The sequence below is a fragment of the Triticum dicoccoides genome, chromosome 5A (assembly GCF_002162155.2).
Source record: "Triticum dicoccoides isolate Atlit2015 ecotype Zavitan chromosome 5A, WEW_v2.0, whole genome shotgun sequence".
Taxonomy (NCBI): Eukaryota; Viridiplantae; Streptophyta; class Magnoliopsida; order Poales; family Poaceae; genus Triticum; species Triticum dicoccoides.
Genome location: NC_041388.1, coordinates 359,436,198 through 359,442,922, shown reverse-complemented (window position 1 = coordinate 359,442,922; position 6,725 = coordinate 359,436,198).

Genomic DNA, 6,725 nt, shown 5'->3' with positions numbered 1-6,725 from the left:
TCCTCCCTTTCGAACCTCACGAGGCTTGGTGCTCTGCGCCGACAGGTCCCAGTCCGAAGGCGGCTTCAGCCGTCGCTGGTATGCCAGGTCGCGATGCCGTGGTCAAGGCCAGGAGGTGAGCGACCCGGAGTCCGGTAAGAGCCCCTGAGTCGCGATGCTCAGGAGGTCCCCTTTGGCGCCCAAGCAGCCGTCGTTTGGTGAGAAAGGGGAGCGGCGTCGCTAATAAGGGATAGCATTAGGTGCGGGGATTGTGCCACGGTAGCTGGCGCTTCCGGGCGATAACTTATCTCGAGGATCAGGGGCCGCTCTCTGGTGTGTGGCCGGGTCCGTGCGTCGGCAAGAGCGGGGTTGCTTGGCGAGGTCCTCGTGTGTCTCCTCCCTCTCGCCTTAGCTCCCCTTTCTTCTCTACGTCCTCGGGTCCCGGCCCTCGAGCGAATCTCAGCCGTCGCTGGTATGCCAGGTCGCGATGCCGTGGTCAAGGCCAGAGGGTGAGGGCTGGAGAGCCAGTAGGATCCCTGAGTCGCGATGCTCAGGCACCCCCCCCCCTTTAACGTGCAAGCAGTTCGCGCGGACGAGAGCGAAGGAGGCACAGCAAGAGCCTCGCCTGACGCAGCTCCTTCAGGAGGTCCTGCAGGTCCATCATAGAAAAAGCAAGGGGTTGCTATACAATTGACGGTCAGCCGTTGGTTGCTTCCGAGGGGTAGTGAGGCACTGAAGGCTTGACGAGGTGACGCTATGCGGGGTTGCCGCGGCCAGAGCTCAGCCATCCAGGTTTGTCAGCGTTGCAGGGACGGAACCATGCGCAAGCGTCGTGCCATTCGGGAGCAGCTCCGTTAGTTGGCGTCAGCTGAGTAGGCAACTAGGTAAAACACGTTAGCCGCGAAGGAGTGGATTCGTTCAAATAGATGCTGGGAATGCAGAGATCACTGGGTCAGGCCCGAGCGACTTGGGGGTGATGCAGCCTGAGGGGCGCCCCCAACAAGGTAAGCTAATCGACGCGAAATAAAAGGGATACATGCCGCAGGGACGGACCCACGCGGCTTGGGAATAATGCAGCCCTGGGGGCGCTCCCAGCTGGAAGTAAAACTCGAAAGATGTCACCTGATGATGTTGAGGATGAAGGGGTGTTGGTGTAGCAGGCTCGGGAGGCTGCGAGAGCCGATCCTCACGAGCCCCCAGGCCCAGGGGCCTCGGGAGGCTCTGGAGGCGCTGGCGGCTCCTCGTGGGCCATCTCCATCTCTGCCAGGGCTGCGGAACGCCTGGCCTCTCGTGCCTCCGTGATGCCCCTCATGAGGCGCTGGTACGCGTCAGCCGCGTTCGGCAAGCCGTAAGGCGTGCGAACGTAGCTGTGGGGTGGACCTCCGCAGCACCCCACTCGCGAGGGCCAGAGGCGCTCCAGAGAGACGACTCGGTTGAGCCTTGGTATGTCGATGCAGATGCGCAGCCCACCATCCTCGCCTGGATGGGGGGCCACTGCTGGTAGGCGGCGGGCACCTCTCATGACTCTTGACTCCTGTAGCTCCTGAATGGCCTTGCTGACGAACTCCTATGCGTCTGGATCTCCTTGCCTTGCTCCTTCTTGAGGGAAACGTGCTTCAAAACACACCTCCATGTGGTGCCCAAGCGCCTCCCTCATGACCCTAGCTAGGTCGGTGCCCCCCCCAGGGGAGAGCCCCCGAGCCCTGCCTGAGGAGGGCGCCGGACGCGCTTTCCTATGCGATGGAGGGAGGCTCCCCCTGGGCTGGCGCGGGCCCAGAGGGGCCTACCTCCTGAGTGGTCGAGCCGGACGATGTCTTCTTCTTCTTGGGGGTGGTCTCGGGAGGCCTCCTACTTCCACGACCCGGGTCTTCTAGTGACGCGGCCTGAAAGGCTCGTTCCAGGGAACACACCGCGTCCTTCTCTTCACAGGGCACCGTGATGACTCCGCCGCTTCCTGGCATCTTGAGGACGTTGTAGCCGTGGTGAGTTACGGCCATGAACTTGGCCAGCGCTGGGTACCCAAGGATGGCGTTGTACGGCAGGCGAATGTGAGCAACGTCGAAGTCGATGATCTCAGTGCGGTAGTTGTCGCGTGCCCCGAAGGTGATAGGGAGGCGGACCTGTAGAATCGGGACCGTGGAGCCGTCAGTGATACCGGAGAAGGGCTTGGTTGGCTGAAGCTGGTTGTAGGGCACTTGGAGGTTGTTAAACGTCTCCACGGACAGGACGTTGAGCCCTGCCCCGCCATCGATGAGGGTCTTGGTGACCACCACGTTGCTGATGATTGGGGAACAAAGCATCGGGAGGACTCCGGCTGTTGCCGCAGACTTGAGTTGATCTGCTGAGCTGAACGTGATGGCGCACGCCGACCACCTGAGAGGGCGTGTGGCTTCGAGTCTGGGGAGTATTGTGTTCACTTCGCGGGCGAACTGCTTGAAGATGCACTGAGAGGCTGGGGCTTGAGCTCCGCCCAAGATGCAGGCGATCGCGCGCGGCTCCTGGAAGCCCCCAGCCTCCTTGTCCTGATGGCGGTCCTCGTTTCTCCTTGGCTGTGGTGGTAGCGGTGGGAGGCCTGCGTTGGCTAGCGGGCGATCCTCGTGAGGCTGATCCCTCTAGTCTCCCTCGCGAGGCTGATCCCTCCAGTCTCCCTCGCGAGGCTGATCCCTCCATCCTCTCGCGAGGCGGGTCTTGCCAGCAATCCTCGCGAGGTTGGTCGCGCCACCCTTGGCGCGGCCCACGGTCTTCCCGGTGTCCTGCGTTTCTTCCTCCTCCTCGACCGTAGCCCCGGTCACCGCGGTCGGGGCGAAGGCCGATCCTTCCTTCACACACGGCTCGGAGTTCTTGGCATTCTTTGGTGTTGTGGGTGTGGAGGTCGTGGTACATGCAGTATCCGCTGCCCTTGGGAGGTTCGAGCTGATCTCTGCCCCGCTTGGTGTCTGGTTCTACCGCGAGCACTGCAGCCCCCTTGCACTTCACATCCTTGGCCTTGAGCTTCTTCTCTTCTGGGTTTGCGGCAGGCAGCTCGAGGAGGGAGAGACGCCCCTCCTCATCCCTGGCGCACTTGTTTGCCAAGTTGAACAGCTCCAAGGAAGTGCACAGGTCTTCATGCATCGCCAGCTCCTCCTTCATCTTGATGTCGCGCACGCCGTCGGCGAAAGCTGAGATGATGGCCTCCTCAGTCACCTTGGGGATCTTGAGGCGTGCGTTGTTGAAGCGCTGGATGTACTTCTGCAGGGTTTCCCCGGGTTGTTGCTTGATGCGGCGCATGTCGCTCACGGCGGGTGGCCGGTCACGAGTACCTTGGAAGTTGGCGATGAAGCAGGTGCGCATCTCTTCCCAGGAGGAGATTGTGCCTGGAGCCAGGTTCAGGAGCCAGGTGCGGGCCCCGTCCTTGAGCGCCATGGGAAACCAGTTCGCCATGACCTTCTCGTCTCCGTTGGCAGCTTCGATGCCCAGCTCGTAGAGCTGGAGGAACTCCGCAGGGTTGGCCATGCCATCGTAGCGAGGAGGCAGGTCTGGTTTGAACTTGCCGGGCCACGTGACGCTGCGTAGTTCGGTGGCGTAGGCGCGGCAGCCTGCTGTGGCCACGGGAGGCCTTGGGTGACGGAGAGCCTGGTATTGCATGTCCCCACGCGCTGGAGCAGGGGGATGGTCGCGACGTGTTGGAGCAGGGAGCGCCCGGGCAGCTTCTGGAGGGTGAGGGACTTCTTGGCAGCACTGTTCTTGCTGTGCTGGCACCTGACAGAGCGGGTTCCGCCCAGGGGCCATGCGCCTTGGAGCCATGGCGTCTTCTTGAGGAGGAGGCGGCTAGGGCGCCGCCGGAGCCTCTTCGCCCGCGCGGGGCGGGGTGCGGTGCAGCGGAACAGACGGCGCGGAAGAGCCCCCTGCAGAGCGGACGAGCTCAGTGACGCGGTCGAGTCATTCTTCGTAGACGTCATCGACGGGGCGGTAGCGCAGGAACTCGTTTGCCGCGATGAGTGCAGCCCGAGCCTCCATGGGCGCGCGGAGCGCGCAGGACAAAGATCCAGCTGGGGCGAGCGAAGGAGTTGCGGTGCGGCCGTCTTGCCGCACGGACGGATGCTGGGACGATGCTTAACGCTCGTCCCCCGCCGGACCGGTGGCGGTGTTGATGGCAGGTGACGGGGAACGACATGGATGCCCGCCAACAGGGGCCGTCTGGGTGACGCGGGAAGCGAGTGCGGCCCGGCGCTCGGCGCGGGCCCGACGAGCGTCAGACATGGGCGTGACGGTCGGAGGAGAACGAGGCGGTGGAAGACGAATTCCGGCGCACTCCTACCTGGCGGGCCAAATGTTGGATTTCGGGTTCCGGCAGACCCTTGAGGTTCGAACACTGGGGTGCACGCGGAGATTTCGCCTCCTACCTACCTGCACCCCTCCGCCATGCTAGGATCTAAACTAAGGAAAGAACAACACAAGAGACACAGGGTTTATACTGGTTCGGGCCACCGTTGTGGTGTAATACCCTACTCCAGTGTGTGGTGTGTGGATTGCCTCTTGGGCTGATGATGATGAACAATACAAGGAAGAACAGCCTCGCGAGGGTCTGTTCTTGGCTGAGGCGATGAACTGCTGGGAGGAGTTCAGCCACCTTTCTCTCTCTCTCTCTCTCTGCTCTCCTTTGGCCGACCCCTTTTGCTGTGTGGGTGGCTGGTCCTAGTTATAGAGGCCCTGGTCCTCTCCCCAAATATTGAGCGGGAAGGGAGCCAACAATGGCGGCCTAATTTGAAGGGGGATAGCAAGTATCAGCTATCCTGACAAAAGTAGTCTTCGCCTGCGCAAAGCTCTAGTGATGACGCCGTCTTGGGCTCCACGGTGACCTCCATCTCGTAGTCCTCCTGGTCTTGGTCTCGTTGCACCGAAATGGAAACCTTTGCCTGATGCCTCGGTACTCCGCGGCTGCGCTTGCCCCCTTTGCACCAAAGAGGAAAGGAGGACGCCGCGTGGGCTAGCACCCGCCTGGCGCCCTGAGTCGTCATGGCTTGCATCATGGGCACCTTGTGAGGTACCCCGCCTTGATCTCTCTGCCTCCTCGTGAGCCGGCCTGACGAGGCCGTGCCTGAGGAAGCTTCGCGTCGTCCGCCCCGCGAGGCTTGGCCCCTCGCGAGGGTCTTGGGTTTGTGTTGGTGAAGATGGGCCGTGCTGGGCCCCCTTTTGAGCGATGCCGCAGGCTGCGGGCAGGCAAGTCTGGGGACCCCCGTTCCCAGAACGCCGACACAAACGCGTCAAATTATCACGTGGGCTGCATCATCTTACAGAAATGAGCTCCACCATGTCACGTGTGTGGTTGGGGAAGACGCAAAATACGCAAAGAGTGCTACTAGTACACTACGTGCGTGGGTGCGTGCACCTCTTCTCTTCAAGCATGGTTATTAAAATTATAGCCCACTACTGTACTACCACGCTGTTATTATATATGGGCAAAGAGTATAGGCAGTAATAATGACTAATAAGCCGTGAAATCACGAGGCCCACCTTTCTCTATGTTTGACCGAGGAAGCAGCCATCATTTCGCTCCTCGTTGAATATCCATCTGATGCTACCTCTGCGAATAAATAAAAATCTACTTCTACCTCCGTAGCATGGTTAATAATATAGCCATGTCAATCACGACGTAGAAATATCATTCACTGTTACAATAGGGTTGGATCTAAGGCTGGTGATTTTTTTACTTTGTCTCTTTCTCTTTTTGTCTCATTTACTCATTTTACATAGGAGCACGTGTAGAGGATGGCTATTCCTTTCGATGAGACTTCTTCATGGGATTTAAGACTAAGGCTGGTCATAGTGGGGAGTAACTTAGACTAGTAACATGCTTTTGTTACTAGTCCATGTTACTACCTTCATAATGGGTAGTAACATATAGATGGTAACATACAAACCTTCATTACTTGAGACATAGACTCATTTTACCTCGGGGTGTGTTATGTTATAGTAACATATTATGTTACCACAAGCATCTCTTCCCTTATTAACTACATGCCACATAAGTAAATTTGTCTTGGGATGTGTCATGTTACTACATAAGTTACTCCCACTATGACTAGCCTAAGCAGCTCCTAATTATGCCCGCTGCCCACCACTCTGAATCGTGCCATCTATGATAGGGAGTAGTCCCATTGCAACAATGAGGTCCACTAGGTCTAGCACGTCCTGTAAGAAGAGACTGTCATGCAAAACATACATCTAGTTGCCTTCTTCCTCGTATAGTACGTACCACTAGTACGTACTACTAGTACTACTACTCATTCTCCTATAAACCTTGCGCTTGGCATCTCCAAAATATTAACCTTGCGATTGGATCTTCGCCTCTTCGGGAAGTCGAGCAATAATGGTACTACAGAATATATCATTCTAGCTATATGAGATCGAACGAATTGCTGCACGTCCACCGTGCATACTATTACGTCCGTTTCAATATTGACTACATACGGAGTAAAATGAGTGAATCTACACTCTAAAATACGTCTACATACATCAGTATTTGGAGTATGTACTAGTAGTTCATATTGAAATCTACTAAAGGACATATATTCCATACAATATGATAATCTCTCTAACCAAGGTAGGGACGAGGAGTAAACGGAGGGAGTAGTAAAAATTTCTCCTCGTCCCGCGAGCCACCGCGCGCGTGAGCGAGGGAGCGGGCGTAAGGCATAGTAAGCAAGCTTCACCTCGTCCTGCAAGCCACAACGTCCATTGGAGGGGGAGACAGCGTACTAAGCAAG